At 41.1% G+C, this 18,169-nt stretch overlaps 1 protein-coding gene across 13 annotated transcripts in view; it reads left to right on the forward strand.

The window, feature by feature from the left end:
• The window catches only part of SH3D19 (SH3 domain containing 19), a 218,617-nt gene that overhangs the window by 64,630 nt on the left and 135,818 nt on the right, over positions 1-18,169 (forward strand). Inside the window, exon 1 of one of the 13 annotated variants that reach the window (XM_058666772.1) lies at positions 3,625-3,739. The exons of 11 other annotated variants lie outside the window; for them this stretch is intronic. The gene's annotated coding sequence lies outside the window, so the exon portion shown is untranslated. Of the gene's footprint in view, positions 1-3,624; positions 3,740-18,169 lie in introns of those variants that run through there. One more of the 13 variants, XM_058666777.1, reaches the window with a different exon arrangement.

The following is an 18,169-nucleotide window of genomic DNA, read 5'->3' on the forward strand; positions in this document are numbered from 1 at the left end:
AATTCTGATCTGTTTGGATTCAGACTAGTTGTTGTGCTAATATATTAGTATTTGTTTCCTATTGCTTATTGCCAGTAGGGCTTTTAGGAGTACTAAGTTTATGGAAGTCTCCATAATGAACATACAAAATTGAGAATAGTACTACAGCTGTTTTTCCCATAAGTATTACGTAGTTTGAATGAGGTGTAAGAAAATAATATGTGCATGCAGTATCACAATAATTTCTTAAAGGTAAATATATTTTGTGTAATGTACACATAAATAGAATGTATCCACAATTTGATTCTACCATATTATTAATCCATATAAAATAGACATGTGTTAACTTGCATGAAGGTTACAGAGTTGACTGTTGAAGTAGAAAGCATGGAATGTAAAGCTAAAATTGACCGAAAAAGGGTACAAGGAATAGTTTTAAGGTGATGAAACTTTTCTCAAATGATTGTGGTGATAATTACATAACTCTAAATGTATTAAAAGAATTATATACTTCAAATGAGTAGGTTTCATGTCATATAAATTATACATTGATAAAGGTGATTTATGAAACTAAATAAAACAAATACATTTCACATTTCATATACAATTTTAAGAGCATAATGATACCATTCTCCCTCCTTATTTTCTTACTTTTACAGTGATATTCCTTTTTTTTTTTATTAATTACATTGCATTATGTGACACAGTTTCATAGGCTCTGGGATTCCCCCAAACACTCCCCATATCCTCCCTCCATGGTGGATTCCTCCACCTTGTTGCAGTATTACAGTGACATTCCTTTCAATGTACTTTATAAATCACCAATGTGATAAGTAGGAAAACCACTGTTCCTCAAAAGTAAGGATGGGATATAAACAATAATGAAATCTTAAAATGTCGGTTTTGCTCAGATACATTACTCTTTTTTTGGTACTCTGTATGTTAGTTACCACAGTCAGGGAAAACATAGCATTTTTCCATTTGAAACAGACTTATTACGCATCATGGTTTCTAGTTGCATCCATTTTGTTGCAAAGCACAGCATTTCTTTTTTTTTTTTAACAGCTGAGTATTATTCTACCGTGTATATACACCACATTTTGTTTAGTTATCAGTTGATGGACATCTGAATTGATTCCACATCTTAGCTGTTGTAAGTTGAGCTGCTAAAAATAGGGGTGTAGATAACCCTTTCATATGCGGAGTTCATTTCCTATTAATAAATTCCCAGGAGTGTGATGGCTGGTTCATGTGGTTGGTAGCTCTATTGTCAGGTTTCTGAGGACTCTCCATATTGTCTTCCATAAGGTTGTACTAGTTACATTCCTACCAACAATGAATTAGGGTGCCTTTTCCTGACATCCATACTAGCATCTGTTATTTTTGGATTTTTGAAGAATTGCCATTCTGACTGTGGTGTGAAACCTGGTTGTGGTTTTATTTGTGTTTCCCTGATGACTAGTTCTGAGCGTCTGTTCACATATCTGTTGGCCATTGTGATTCCATTCTTTGAAAAATGCCTGTTAATATCCTTATTCCAGGGACCCGGCATGGTGACCTAGCAGCTAAAGCCCTTACCTTGAAAGTGCTGGGATCCCATATGGATGCTGGCTCTAATCCCAGCAGCTACACTTCCCAGCCAGCTCCCTGCTTGTGGCCTGGGAAAGCAGTCAAGGATGGCCCAAAGCCCCGGTGGGAGACCTAGAGCAAGTTCCTGGCTCCTGGCTTCGGATTGGCTCAGCACCGGCCCTTGTGGCTCACTTGGGGAGTGAATTATCGGATAGAAGATCTTCCTCTCTGTCTCTCCTCTCTGTATATCTGACTTTGTAATAAAAATAAATAAATCTTAAAAAAAAAAAAAAAGAAGCTTCTGTACAACAGAGGAAACACTCAACAAAATCAAGAGGTAAAAGATGAAATGGAAGCAAATATTTGCAAATTATTCAACTCATACAGGATCAATACCCAAGATCTATAAAGAGCTCAAGAAACTCAACAGCAACAAAACAATACAGTACAATTAAGAATGGAATAAGGATTTTTAAAAAAGATTTATTTTATTTTTTTGGAAAAGCAGATATACAGAGAGGAGGAGAGACAGAGAGGAAGATCTTCTGTCCAATGATTCGCTCCCTAAGTGAGCTGCAACGGCCGGTGTTGTGCTGATCCAAAGCCGGGAACCAGGAACCTCTTCCGGGTCTCCCACGCGGGTGCAGTGTCCCAGTGCATTGGGCCGTCCTCAACTGCTTTCCCAGGCCACAAGCAGGGAGCTGGATGGGAAGTGGAGCTGCCGGGATTAGAACCGGCGCCCATATGGGATCCTGGGGCGTTCAAGGCGAAGACTTTAGCTGCTAGGCCATGGCGCCAGGCCCTAGAAGCTTCTTAGCTTGGTGTAATCTCATTTATTTTTGCCTTTATTGTCTGTGCTGCTGGGATCTCATCTAAGAAAGTTTTCCCTATGCCAGTGTCTTCCAATGTTTCCTTCTGGTAATTTGATGGTTTCAGGTCTTAAGTTTAGATCCCTAATCCTTTGTGATTTGATTTTTGCATGGTAGGAGTCTTACACTCCTACTTTTCAACACCATTTGCTGAAGAATGTGCCTTGTACATGGAGTGCTTTTAGCTTGTTCATTAAGATTAGTTGGTTGTAGATACATGAATTAATTTCTGGAATCTACCTATTCAATTGGTCACCAGGTCTATTCTTACACCCCCACAAAACTGGTTTTTAAATTATAATTGCCCTGTAATAAGTCTTAAAATCTGTTGTTTGTGATGCCTTCTGGTTTGTTTTTATTGCTTAAGATTTCTTTAGCTGTTTGGGGTCTCTTGTGATGAGATATGCATTTTAAAGTAAATTTTCCAGATCCGAGAAAAGTCTTTAGTATTTTGATTGGTATTGCATTAAATTTGTGAATTGCTTCAGGTAGTGTGGACATTTTGATGGGGTTAATTGCTCCAGTCCATGAACATGGAAGGTTTTCCCATTTCTTTGTTACTGTCTTCTACTTCCTTCTAATTTAATGTTTTGTCATTTTAGTTGTAGAGATCTTTCACAACCTTGGTTTAATTTATTCCAGGGTGTTTACATTTTTTTTTGTAGATATTATGAATGAGGCGAATCTTAAAAGTTTTTTTTTTTTTTTTTTCAGCCATTAACCTATCTGTGCATACAGAAGCTGTTGATTCTTGCGTTTTGAAAGGAAAGCCTTGGTATCTCAACTGAACTTGAACTGTGGTTATGCAACAAGGTGGAGGAATCCACCATAGGGGGAGGATTTGGGGAGGGGTGGGGAGAATCCCAGTGCCTATGAAACTGTGTCACATAATACAATGTAATTAATAAACTAAAAAAAAAAAAAAAGAAAGGAAAGCCTTGGTCAACTGTTCAAAGGAGGCCTTTATTAGGGGATTGGGGGAACTCTGCTCTCTGGCCTTTGCTCCCCACAACTCAGAGACAGAGAGAACTTGGAAAGCCGCCGCGTGCAGGTTTTTATACTTCTGACTCGTAAGCGGAAACGGGTGTTGCTCCGATCCTTTTTAGCAAAAAAAAGTGCCAGTCTGAACCCATTATTGGTCGGTCAGGTTTCCGCCCTAGTGACATGTCAGATCTACATCACCTCTTCCAATAACATAGTGGATTCGATGCAAACTCCGCCCACCTCTGTAACCACAGAAACCATCAGATCTTATATCCTGAACTTTGTCTAGCTCTCTTATGAGTTCCAGCCGACTTTTAATGGAGTCTGTTCGCTACTCTGTAAGTAGGATAATAGTATCTGCCTTCAGGAATAATTTTACTTCTTCCTTTCCCGTTTGTATCCCTTTGTTTTCTTGTTTTTGTTCATCTTCCTTCTCCTCTTCCTCCTCCTTTTTCCTGCTCCTGCTTCTCCTTTTTACCCTTTGTGTGTGTGTGTGTCTAAAATTTCAAATACCATATCGAGCAGTAATGGTGAGAGTGGTTAGCCTTGCCTGGTTATAGATCTTAGTAGAAGTGCTACTAGCTTTTACCCGTTTAGTGGGATGCTGGCTGAGAGTTTGTCAGATATTACCTTGATCTGTTGAGGGATGTTTCTTCTATACCCAACTTGCATAAAGTGGATTTTTGTTGCTGTTGTTGTTCTGAAAAAATGTCGTATTTTATCAGATGCTTCCTCTGCATTTGTTGGTTTGTGTATGTTGAACCATCCCTGCATGCCAGGAATAAATCCCACTTGGTACAGGTCGATGACTTTCTGATATGTTGTTGGATTCAATTAGTATTTGTTGCAGATTTTTATATCTATGTCTATCAGGGATGTTGATCTGTAGTTCTCTTTCTTTATTGTATGTCTTTTTTTGTTTTGGAATGCAGGCACTACTGGCCTCTACAGAAAGTGTTTGGGAGAATTCCTTCCTTCTCATCTGTCTTGAGTAATTTAAAAAATTTAATAGCTTAAAAAGAGAATTAGTTCTTTTAAAGAATTAATTAATTTATTATTGGAAAGGCAGATTTACACAGAGAAGGAGAGACGGAGATAAAGGTCTTCCATCTGATGGTTCACTCCCCGAGTGATTGCAATAGCCAGATCCGAAGCAAGGAGCTTCTTCCAGTTTTTCCATGTGGGTTCAGGGTCCCAAGGCTTTGGCTATCCTCTACTACCTTCCCAGGCCATAAACAAGGAGCTGGATGGGACAGGAGCCGGTGCCCACGTGGGATCCTGGGTGTGCAAGTTAAGGATTTAACCACTGAGCGTCTTCATACCAGGCCTTAGAATTAGTTCTTCTTTAAAGGCTTGATAGAATTCAGAAGTGAAGCCATCTGGCCTGGGTATTCCTTTGTTTGGCAGAGTCTTTATTACTGATTTAATCTCTGTCTTGGTTGTCCGTTTATTTAGAGTTTCTGTGTCTCCATGACTCAACTTTGGTAGTTGATATGTCTCTGGAAATCTATCCATTTCTACTAGATTTTTCAATTGGTTGGCATATAGATGTTGGTAGTAGTTTCTAATGAAGTTTTGAAAGATTTACTTGTCTTTATTTGAAAGGGAAGTTTTATAGAGAATGAAAAATAGAGGCAGAAGGTTTGGTTCACTCCCTAAAACGCCACAATAACCAGAACTGAGCTGATCCAAAACTGAGGGCCAAGACTTTCTCCCAGTTCTCCTGTATGGGTGCAGGGGCCCGAAGCCTTGGCACCCTCTGCTGCTTTCCCAGGTCATTAGCAGAGAACAGGTTTGGAAGTGGAGCAGCTGGGAATAGAAGCAACACCATATGCCAGTGCCACAGGAGGAGGATTACCCTGCTAGCAGTGTCACGGTAAACTGCCCGTGTCTTATTTATTATACTCTGAAAGGTCAGAGTCAGTTCGGCTTTTTTTTTTCTATTTTTAAATTGAGTGACTAATAGCCATTTTAGTGAGGTGCAAAAATCACTCAGCCTCCCTTCATCAAAATCTGCTGATATGGAAACAAATTTAGGTAATTCCACAGTCTTCAAAGTCCATTCTTTCAAGAATGATATTTAGAGGTACACGGTGTGTTTATTTCTTATTCTAGTGAGGATTTGAAGTCCTCTCTACTTACAATTTTCTGACTATAGCAGGAGTTCTCAATTATCTGTACTACTCAGTCTTTCCTGAAATTCTGTCAGAGTGCAAGTTTCTCAAGTACTCAAAGATAAAGGAAGTTGAGTTTCTTCAATGTCAGCTTTTCGCATAACAGTCATTGTGCTTTGGCTTAGAAATCACCTTGCATGGGCCCGGCGGTGTGGCCTAGCAGCTAAAGTCCTCGCCTTGAAAGCCCCGGGATCCCATATGGGCGCCGGTTCTAATCCCGGCAGCTCCACTTCCCATCCAGCTCCCTGCTTGTGGCCTGGGAAAGCAGTTGAGGACGGCCCAATGCACTGGGACACTGCACCCGCATGGGAGACCCGGAAGAGGTTCCAGGTTCCCGGCTTTGGATCAGCGCGCATAGGCCCGTTGTGGCTCACTTGGGGAGTAAATCATCGGACGGAAGATCTTCCTCTCTGTCTCTCCTCCTCTGTGTATATCTGGCTGTAATAAAATGATTAAATTTTAAAAAAAAAAAATCACCTTGCAAGTATCACGAACAGTCACGGTATCTCCAGTTTTACTCAGTTTTCAAAGTAGTAACAGTAATAATCACCATTGTGTTATGAAAGGCTATTCTATTCATCTCTTTTATTATTTAATTTCTTTTTTTTCTTTAATTTTTATTTCTAATGCTGTTTTAATAGTTGAGAGAAATGCCTGCCCCTGTGAGCCTCTGATTAGGGTGACGAGGGTTGAGATATAGTGGAGGTGAGTGCGGTCAGTGTATCAGAGTACCAGGCCTTGAGTATTTTCTTTTATCAGTAGCAGATGTGCTAATGCAGTTGTTTTATGTGTTTCTAAAAATTCATAATACGTGACAAAGGGGGGAAAGCATTGGAGAAGGGGAAAAGAAGGAGAGAGAAAGAGAGAGAGAGGGAGGGGGAGATAAAGAGAGAGATCCTGTTTCTGCTGGCTAAGATGCTCGCACTAGGCAGAGCTAGGGCAGGTGGAAGTCAGGAACCTGGGAAGCCAAGCTGGTTCTCTCGAGTAGGTGCAAGAGGCCCAAGCACTTGAACCATTATCAGCTGCTTCCCAGGATGCATTCTTTAACAGGGAGTCAGATTGGAAATGGACCAGGTGGATTCACTCCAGCACTCCAGTATGGATTATGGGCATCCCAAGCAGTGACTTAACCCACTGTGCTACAACACCTGCCCCTGTGTCTGGTGCTTTATACTATAAATTACATGTTTAAAATCGTTCAGGTTACTAGATCATTCTGCTCAACTAGCAGCTCTCAACAGGGTGAAATATGGCCTAACTGAGAGGTATCTGGCAACATTTGGAGATACAATTGTGTATTACACAGTAGAGTCGGGGGAGATGCTACAGGCATCTGGTGGCTAGAGGTCAGTGACGTTTTTAAACAACCTGCACTGCGCAGGACAGCCCCTCCCGCAGGAATCTGGCTCAACATGGTGCTAGTGCTGAGGTTCAGAGACCTTCCCCTAGCCCAGCCATTCTCACACTGTGGACCTGGCTTGCAGCACCAGCCTTACCTGGGACGTTGTCAGAATGCAAGTTCCTGCCCTGAGCCCATAGACGGGACGTTTTGAGGGTGAAGCAAGGCAATCTATGATTCAACAAAACCCCAGAGTGATTCTGATCGGAACTACCGAACCGTGTTCAATTGTATGGAAATACCACCATTTATTTAGCTTATTGATTAGCCCACATTTGTTAGGAAAACCCGTTTTCTCCAGGCCAAGGCACTGCTTTATTCCCCTACCTTCATTCCAAAATGTGCCCTTTAACAAGCTAAAATTGACATTTTAGTAATAATTAACATTCATTGAATGCTTGCCTTGTGCTTGGTGTTATTCTGAGTGGTTTTCCTCTATTAATTACTCACTAACTCCAGGATGAAGGTGTTGTTATTATTCAATTTCACAGATTAAAAAAAAAAACCTTTAGGGAAGTAATTTGCTCAAAGGACATAACAAGTGTGTGGCTGAGCTGTGATTTGACCCAGGTTGTCTGGAACTTGAGCTGGTTTCCTTAATGACACACCCTTCTAGCAATGAAGGCCATACCATTTTGGCTGGAAGTTCAGAACCTGGTGTAGTAGTGGACTGTGCATTCAAATGTCCAACCAAAAATAATGTGAACATGAGAGGAAAAATGTATAAAGTGATATGAGAGTCTACTCTGCATTTGGCATACTTCTTTTTTAAATGCTAATAAAGAAATAACTCCCATTTCCTTTTTATTTTTTATCTTTTATTACTATTATTATCATCATTTTATGATACAGTTCCATAGACCCCTGGTATTTTCCTTATCTCCTCCCCAATTCCCCCCCAACCAAGTTCCCCTGTATCATTACTAAAATATAGTTCTTCATACACAGTCATATGTCCATTATTGAGGGCTTGGACAGTGGCAGAGAGTCCAGCATCCTGTTGTTGTATAGTAAACAGTTTCATTGGGAGTCCATCTTTAGTCTGGAAGTAGAAATGCATACTGCATTGTATCCTCATATTTGGATATGTTTGCCTGAGTCCAGCTCCAGCTGAGTTCGGAACTCAAAAGGGTGCGTGAATGAGGCGTAAAGAGAAAAGAAATGGACCACTACGATTTCATGATCATAATGGACAATGCAGGGAAAGCTGTCCTCTTTGTTTATACAGAAACAGTCCAACTCTGACTCAGACTTTCTACATCATGGTCAAGTCCATGTTTCTGAGGATAATTCTAGAAGTTCCTACTACAGTTCTTATTCTACAACTTAATCTTGTATCACAAAGAAAAGGAGAACCTAAAGATCAAGGAAAGAATGAAACCCTAAATACAGGTCCCTTGATTAGCATAAGGTCAATGGGGACAGCCAAGACAGTACAAATAATAAAAGCTCCTTTTGCACGAGGTTATTATTGACATTAACCTCCAAGCTCACATTGAGTAACAGGCCAGCTCCACAGTAGCAAACAGTGCCTGAATGGATTAGAATTCTTCCTCAGGGTGTTCCAGTGTCCATGCAAAGGAAGGTGGAGCTGCATTCAGTTGACATACAGCGGGAAGTTCCTTGAGGCCCTGCCTGCAATGGAACACTACGTTTCACACCTTCCTGTCCCCCACATCCACCACACGGACCCCAACATATGTTAGCCTCCATTTCACAGCTACTGTACATCCCCTCAAATGAAAACCCACAATAAAAAATCAACAATAGAAAGAAAAATAGACATTTACAATGCCATGAAGTTAAATAACATGTTACTAGATATGACAGTCTCCATTACACGGCTACTATATATCCCCTTAGATGAAAAGCCACAAAACAAAATCAACAAGAAGAAAAAAGAAATTAACAGCACCATGAAGTTAAGTATTATGCTACTGAATGACTAATGTGTAGCTGAAGAAATGAAAAAGAAAATCAAGAACCTTCTTGAAAATGATGCTACTCTTTGATCTATGAGTCTTTGAAGAATTTAATCAGAAGAATGTGTTTTGAAGAGATGAAATTAAAAAAAAAATCAAAATCCATGAGATACAGTTTCCACTGATTTTTGTTGGTGAAATGTGTCTCTTCTAGACAACAAATGGATGTGTTTTGTTTTTCAATCCAGTGTACTAAGCTATGACATTTGATTGAGCTTAAGCCATTTACATTCAGGGTTAATATGTATGGGTGGTAATTTGGTCCTGTCATTTTAGCAATGGGTTGTTCATTGATTTGTCTTCTGTTGTTATTTTCCTGGGAGGTTCTTCCCATTTGCCTTTCGTTTTGTTGGGTGCTATTCCTCTTCTCTGTCAGGAGAACATCTGTAAGTATCATTTGTAGGGCAGGTTTGGAAGAGGCATGTTCTAGAATTTTATTTCATTTTCAACGACGAAGAAAAGTTTTGCTGGGTATGTTATCCTGGGCTGACAATTTTTTTTCTTTTAGCATCTGGAATATGTCACTCCATTCTCTTCTGGCCTGTAGAGTTTACTGTGAGAGATCTCCTGTGAATTTAATTGGCATTCCTTTATATGTCAGTTGATTTTTTTCACGTGCACATTTTTTTAAGGCATAAAGGTGGTTTATTCATGTTAACCTAGGTTTCCCAGCCACCTCCCCCAACCCAGCAGGGCTGGGCAGGGAAGGGACAGCCACAGCCATGGCCGCTGCAGGATCCCCAGGGAGGGCAAAAGAGAAGGAGAGAGAGCAAGTGAGCCAGCCGGTTGAACAGCCCAGCGTTCTTATACATTTTAGGCTATTAATTATGCAGTCATGATTTAGCAGGCTTCTATTGGTGGGTTTGAAACAAGCAACTTTCAAAAAGTACAAATTGATGAGTTATAGGGCGGTAGATCTTATCAAACACCAGGTACCTCCTTTCTGAGGAGTGGTCTGCCTATGTGACCTGCCAGGTGTCCTGCCCGGTGTCGCGTAGACTATCAGGCCTGGAGTTCACTCACGTGCAGATTTAAAGGATCTTTTCCTTATGTTCAGTTGAAGAGAGCTGGATGATCATGTGTCATGGTGAAGAGTGCTTTTGGTCAACCCTGTTAGGAGTTCTGTGACCCTCTTGAATCTTGCTTTCAAATTCTTTCTCTAGATTAGGGAAGTTTACTTTTATCATTTCATTAAATACATTTTTAAACCCAGCTTGTTATCCCTTCCCATCTAGTTGTTGTGGAGTTGCGACTGCTGGTGGAGTTCACATCACCATTTGGATGCCACTGGATTATCAGTCACTGCAACACCACATTGTTGTTTTCACTGCTTTCCTGTGTCTGTCAGTCTCCAGGTACCCCTCTGGTGTTGCTCTGTCTTCTCCTGTTTCCTGGAATGTGCCCTCTCTGCTTCGTACTGATTAATGTTTCTCCATCCATTTAAATGCTTCCTTACCCTATTCCACCATCTTGATTCTCTTGGCATACTTCTTAATACACACAGAATCTACATTTTGTATTAAAAAAAAAAAGTGAAAGCACCTGCATCATTCCTATACAAGCCATTTATATCACTAAAACCTGAGTCTGAATATGGCATTTACAGGAATACTGGCTACTCAATAATGTACATGTTTTCTTAATACAGGAATAGACTGGGTTGTTGCCTGAACACATGGAAAATCAGTGTTAAAGTCTAATGGCGGAGTGGGTGTTGGGTAGAGTGGCTACATGGCCCCTTGGGATGCCCACATTGTACATCAGCATTCCTGGTCCAAGTACTAGCTCCTGCACTTGTGACTCAGGTGCCCACGAATGGGCACTCTGGGAGACAGCAGGTGATGGCTCAGGTGCTTGAATTCCCACAGCCCACTTAGGAGAGCTGAATTGAGTCCTGAGCTCCTGACCAGTGTGGTCCATCACTGGGTTTGCAGCCACTGAGGAGTGAGCCAGTCGATGGATGAGCACTCTCCCTTTGCCTTTCAAATGAAATAAAATATATTGAGATTTTTTTTCTAAAGAAAGAACAAATTGAATTGATCAAATGCCTTCAAAAATAAAGAAGCTTAAAGAAATTAAAAATTAAACAAATTTAAAAAAAAGAAAATAACTTTAGTGGTGACCATTAAATCTGTACTGTGGTTTTAATTTTTCTTTTTTTTTTTTAAGATTTTTTTTTTTTATTACAAAGTCAGTTAGACAGAGAGGAGGGGAGACAGAGAGGAAGATCTTCCGTCCGATGATTCACTCCCCAAGTGAGCCGCAACGGGCCGATCCGAAGCTGGGAACCTGGAACCTCCTCTGGGTCTCCCACACGGGTGCAGTATCCCAATGCATTGGGCCGTCCTCGACTGCTTTCCCAGGCCACAAGCAGGGAGCTGGATGGGAAGTGGAGCTGCCGGGATTAGAACTGGCACCCATATGGGATCCCGGGGCGTTCAAGGCGAGGACTTTAGCCACTAGGCCACGCCGCCGGGCCCAGTTTTAATTTTTCTGGAGTATCATAATCTAATTTGATATGGTATGAAAGATTTAGTGGCTTTATTGTAAGGTGTTTACCAACCACTTTAGAGAAATATGCAGTGGTGTAGGAAGCAGAACAGAGAAGCAGGAGGATGAAAAAGGATGAGGGGGAAGAGAGAGAGAGAGAGAAAGCTTCCATGTACTGCTTCACACCCCAAATGCTGGCCATAGACAGGGCTGGGCCAGGCTGAGACTGAGAGACAGACACTCCATCCAAGTTACCCCAGTAGGTGACAGGGACCCAAGTACTTGAGCCATCATCTGCTGCCTCCAGGGTTCACACTGGCAGGAAGCTGAAACTTGGACCCAAGAATACAGATGCAGGTCTCTCTAGCAATATTTAATCACTGAACTAAATCTCACTCCAATAAACCTGCTGCTTTTGTTTAAACAGATTCGTTTGTGCTTCAGTTACCACTACAGGAAGAGCACTTAGAGAACAGTAGAGCCACATTACAAACAGCCTTACAGACCATCCCCCAAATGTGAATAAATATTCCCAACTAGGAGCTGTAAGTGGCTTAGCCAAGCTTTAGGAGCTGAGCCTTCTAGGCTTCTGGACCAGTGTTAGAGGCTGAGATGGCCACCCCTTCTCCGCCCTCCACTGGCCACCTCTACACTGTAGTAACTATCCATTTACCCCGGGATGCCACTGACCATTTTCTGTGTCTTGGTGAGAACCAGCTTGGGAATTGGGAAGTGATTCTATCAGCAATGGGAAACTACCAAAGGCATGTATGTATGTGATTTCCAGTTGGAGTAAAATAACACAAGATTTACCATTTTTAAGAATGCAGTCCAGTGGTGGTAAATATATCTACATTGTTGTACAACCAATCTCCAGATTTTCATCTTGCACAATTACAACTTGACATGCTTAAACAACAACTCACTGGCCTCTCTCTTCAGCCCCTGTCAACCTCCATAGTACTTTCCCTGTCGATTGAAGTATCCTTGTTACTTGGTATCCATGGCTTCATTCAATATTTGTCTTTTTCTGGTGACTGGCTCACTTCTCTTAGCATCGTATCCTCAAGCTTTATTCATGTTTGAACTTGTGTCAGAACTTCTTTTTTAAAGGCTGAATGTTATTCCATCATATCGTGTTCAAGCATTTATCATGTTTTGTTCCTTTCTTGATGAACACTTGCATTGCTTCCAGCTTCTGACGGTTGTGAATAATGCTGCTCTGAATATGGATGCATAAACATCTCTGAGATCCTGTTTTCAACTCTCTTGAATATACACCCAGAAGTAGAATTGATGAGTGATACAGCAATTCTCTTTTAAATGTTTTAAAAGATGTATTTATTTTTATTTGCAAGTCAGATTTACATAGAGAAGGAGAGGCGGAGAGAAAGATCTTCTGTTGGCTGATTCACTCCCCAAGTGGCCACAATGGCCAGAGCCACAGCTGAGCCCACCTGAAGCCAAGAGCCAGGAGCTTCCTCTGGGTCCCCCATGTGGATGCAGGATCTCAAGGTTTTGGTCTTTCCTGACTGCTTTCCCAGGGCACAAGCCTGGAGGTGTTAGCAAGTGGAGCAGCCACTTCCTGGAGCATGCAAGGCAAGGAGTTTAGCCACAAACCTACCAGTCTGGGCCTCTCTGAACCCATGAAACTGTGTTATATAGTCAAATGTAAAAAAAAAAAAAAGAAAAGAAAAATCATTTGTTTTTGTTTATGATAAATTATTTAGCATCTAACAACCCAAGTCAAATATAACTCTTATTATTCTAGAAACGCTCATATCAGAGACTTTATGTTGTAGAATATTAATTTCCTGATCAGTTGTTACCCAAGGATATAAAAGATCATAGAGCCATACAAGTCATACAAGATCCATAGTTGTGAATACATCGTTTCTTTTCTATTCCATTGCAGTTTTTCTTCTTTATTATAGATTCCTACTTATCAATAGAAATTTGATGCTTTTATTCTTTCACTGTGTATTTTGAAAGATGCACAAGAATGTAGTACTCTGAAAAGGTACCCAAGGTGTGAAATTAGAGTCATCCTGAGTGGTGTTCCAGACCTGCCTTTGCTGGCCTTACAAACCTGAGGTGGTTACTCAGCTTCTGAGGACTTCAGCTTCCACATTTCAAGATGGAACTAACTGCAGGGCTGTGAGGGTTACAGTTCATCTGTGTGGCACAGGAGGTGGAAGTTACCATTACTTTTTTTTGTTTTAACAGATTCATTTATTTTTCTTGGTCAGGCCAGTTAAATTTACGGAGGAGACAAAGATCTTGCATCTGCTGGTTCACTCCCTAAATGGCTGCAGCAGCCAGAGCTGAGTCAATTCTAAGCCAGGAGGCAGGAGCTTCTTGGTCTCCCACAAGGGTGCAGGATCTCAAGGCTGTGCGCCATCCCACACTGCTTTCCCAGGTCACAGATAGGGCACCTGATGGGAGGTAGAACAGCAGACACAAAGTTGCCCTTATTGGATTCCAGTACTTGCAAGGTGAGGATTTAGCCCTTTGAGCCATCGTGCTGGTCCTAGTTACCATTACTTTTCAGTTTAGCCTAGATATGGTTGACCAGGACAGTGTATGAAATTCATGTATTGTTTTATTAAAGAACCAGAAATTCCTATAGTGTTGTTAATTAGAATTTTGACTTAAAATTTGAATATCACACCAAATTATGTCAACTGGAAGTATATGTAAGAGTTTCAGTAATGTAGTATTATACTTCTGTTAAGTATTAAAATGAACACTTCAGGGCCGGTGTAGTGGCATAGGTGGTGAAGCTGCCAGCTGCAATATTGACATCCCTAAGGGTGCCTTTTCATGTCCCAGTTGCTGCACTTGCAATGCAGATCCCTGCTAACGGCTGGAGACCTAAATTTAGGAGAACTAAATGAAGCACCTGGCTTCGGCCTGGCCTAGTGCTACCTGTTATGGCTGTTCGATGGAAACGCACCAGCCGATGAAAGATCTCTCTCTCTCTCTCTCTCTCTCTCTGCCTATTACTCTGGCTTTCAAAATAAATAAGTATTTTTTTCAAATTCTAGGTCCTAGGGTATTTCTGCTTGTACACCTATTAAGAATTGCCATACTGTTTTCCTAAGCAGTTGTACCATTTCACTTTCCTACTAGCATTGTGTAAGTTCTGATTGCTCTGCATCGTTGTCAGCATTTGTTACTGTTTGCTTTTTATTATAGCTATTCCAGTGCGTGCAAACTGGCATTTCATTGTGGATTCTTAGAAGCTGCTGAGGGTTGAGTAAATGCATTTGGGGAGTGTTTCGTATTTTGGTACTGTTTGGTCACTGTTGAGAATGAGAAGTTAAGCTTTATATGCAGAATCCCCCATATTTAATACTTAGTAAAGAGAACTTTCCTCTAATTTTCCTTCATTCCCATTTTCTTTGTCTTGCTTTCTTAATATTCAGTTTCTAGTAGTTCTTTTGGATTTATTAGATCTTTTCCAGAAATTCCACCTTTTGGCATTATAACGTTTTAATATTTTTGCTTTGTCTGCCTTGCTCTTCAAGAAGTATTTTTTTTTAAAGGTTCATTTATTTTTATTGCAAAGTCAGATATACAGAGAGGAGGAGAGACAGAGAGGAAGATCTTCCGTCCGCTGATTCACTCCCCAAGTGAGCGCAACGGCCAATCTGTGCTGATCCGAAGTCAGGATCCAGGAACTTCTTCTAGGTTTCCCTCGCGGGTGCTGGGTCCCAAGGCTTTGGGCCATCCTCAACTGCTTTCCCAGGCCACAAGCAGGGAGCTGGATGGGAAGTGGAGCTGCCGGGATTAGAACCGGCGCCCATATGGGATCCCGGGGCTTTCAAGGCGAGGACTTTAGCTGCTAGGCCACGCGCTGGGCCCAAGAAGTATTTTCTTAACAGAGTTTCATATCATGTTGCCCAGACATTTTCTTCTGGAGATTCATGTATTACAGACTCAGGGTAGATGAATTACAGGTTGTTACTTTTCTGTACTTTCTTTGAATACCATGTCGCTCTTGATTATCCCTTTTCTAGTATCTAATTCTATACTGAATTAGCACATCAGGAGAAGAAATTTGAGTGTATTAGGAATGTGGACCTCCTGTTCGCACTTCCTGTGGGTCTTAATTTTACTATGTTCTTTTGTGTGTTCTTTAAAAAATCTGTCAACTTATTTTGGAGATGAGCGTTCAGCTGGATCTGTTGTTCAGTCTTTCCGCTTCATGTTTTAGACTCACAATCACATATGATTTGCAAGAACTGCTTCTTGCTCCCTGGTTGTTGCTCCGGGGCAGTCTTGTTTTGCATATACAGTGTGCCTTTTCATTTATGAAGATGTCAACTAGAATATCTTAAATATTCTATTGCCTCAATTTTTCTCTTTGATCTAGAATTGGTGGTACATTTTGGTCTTTTATATTGATTTTGCTTAGACATTTGTTTAATGTTAATTATTAGCTGCATGTTTATGCATAAAGGACTTAGTTGCCTGATGTAGGGAATAGATTTGTTCCTCCGACATACCATTTCCTTAATGATGTCACTGACCATGCCAACAAGTGTAGATGGGACCTGCTAATTGGTGCGTTTTCCTATAGAAGAACAGGAAGTCAAACAGCAACTCCCCAAATTGCCGAAATGGGGAAGTAGTTGAGGGATGTGGTGTGTCTAGAGATGGGTTGGTTTATTGTATTTACCTCTAAGAAGTGACTTTCCTCTATTGTTTCTCAGTAGTTTCTGAGTCTGGAGTTACTTTAAATTTTAAATCACCTTACATTCTGCACTCTTTAATTGGAAGTCAAAAGTCCCTTCTAGGAAACTAATTGAAGCCTAATTTCACCAACTTAACATGAATGGCAGTTTTCTGCATGCTTTAAAGTAAAGCCTTGGCTGGCTGTGAGGTGTAACCGTGGAGTAGCCGGAGCAGTGCTGAGTGGCTGGATTTGGCATTCTGCATGTCTTGGTGGTTGCCCACAGGAACACTTTCCTACTCTGTGACTGAGGGAATCTCTGCTCTCACTGGGAGAGATCATGATTCATCTCTGACACCTCAGGACCTGGTTTCAAGTTTCTGCTTATGTGTGGTTCAGTGATGATTCTGATTCTTGTTTTAAAGTGTTGTTACAGTTCCAGAATTTATTTTGTTAATGTTTGACACTTATTGGGGAGGAGATGGATGTGATTGCTTATTCAGCCATCTTCAGCCCTCAAGTAAATATTTCCATTTGTTAAAAGGAAAATCTTTATTTTATTTGAACGGCAAATTTTTACAGAGAGAGAAGGAGATAGAGAGAAATAAGGTTTTTGCATCTGCTGGTTCACTCCCCAAATGTCTGCAGTGGCCAAAGTTGAGCCAATCCAGAGCCATGAGCCTCTTCCAGGTCTTGCATGTGGGTGCCGGCGTCCAAGGACTTAGGCCATACTCCTTCTCCTGGAAAGGCCGTATGAGGAGAGCTGGGTAGAAGTGGAATAGCCAGGACATGAACTGGCACCCGTATGGGATGCCCGCATCACAGGGCATGAAAGTGGAATTTCCAGTCCTCTCAGATGTGATGAACAGAGTGAGAGCTTAGGGCTTCTTAACATCTAGGTTAAAAAAATTCGTATCTCCATCATTGTGTTTCTGTGGAGATTCAGCATGCATTAAGAATTCCTGTAACATAAAACATTTGATGAACAACAGCTGTCATTGTTAGGCTGCTAGCCAATTTTCAAATTTATCTCAGTGTTTTCAGCGACCTAGGAGCCAGAGAAGCAAATCAGACTGTTAACTTCATTTACTGCTTTGTGGTAACTACATTGCCTTGTCCTCTCCTCTGTCCCTAAACAGGACGTTTTCCACTGCATGACTAGTACAGGTTTACTAATTCTGCAATTCTGAAGTAGCGCTTGAAAATGCTTTCTTTTCAAGTCAAAATTATCTGAGGATGTTGCATAGTGAGGCAGCATCTGTTCCCTGAATTAATAACCCCTCACCCCGTACAAAAGAAACACCACAGAGGCCTTTTGGCTTAGCTGATTTCCAGTTCGCAGAGGTGGGGAGGTCACCTCCCTCAGTATGTGCAGCAGCAGATGACTTCCTGTGTGTTCCTGTACCAGGCGTTACAGGATACGCTAATTCTGTGTCTTGAAGAGCTTGTAAAGAGAGTTACAGCGTGAGTCAAAATCTGTAAGTGTCTGCCATTGTGCATGCCCACAATGATGGACATATGACTATTTATGAAGAACTATACCATAGTAATACTGTAGGGGAACTCAGTGGGGGGAGGAGATTTGGGAAGCGGGTAAAGGAAATCCCAGGGCCTATGGAACTGTATCATAAAATGATAATAATAATAAAAAAAGAAGTAAAATTTTAAAAACTAAGTGCCAGTTGGTAGGTGCTGAGTACTTATATACAGGGGAGTGGGAGAAGGCATTATTCTGCTTGTGGGAGATCAAAATAAGGCTTCAAAGCTGAGGTAGTAGATGACCCGCACACATCTCTTTGCATGCAACAATTTTTTGTGTCTTCTGAACTGAGCACTTCAGAGGCATTCTGCATGGTGAAGAACACAATGAGCTGCTTGGGCATTCTGCTGTTACATTCTGTATTCTTTTGAGAATGGTTATGTGGGAGGAAGTTAATGAGGAGGAGGGAGATGAATAGGCTAGAGTCTGCAAGAGGTGATGTGTTACATAGAGAATATGTTCCCTAACCTTAAGTAAGACAGTTTGACAAGATGCAGATGTGGTT

Source organism: Ochotona princeps, chromosome 7 (assembly GCF_030435755.1).
Source record: "Ochotona princeps isolate mOchPri1 chromosome 7, mOchPri1.hap1, whole genome shotgun sequence".
Classification (NCBI taxonomy): Eukaryota; Metazoa; Chordata; class Mammalia; order Lagomorpha; family Ochotonidae; genus Ochotona; species Ochotona princeps.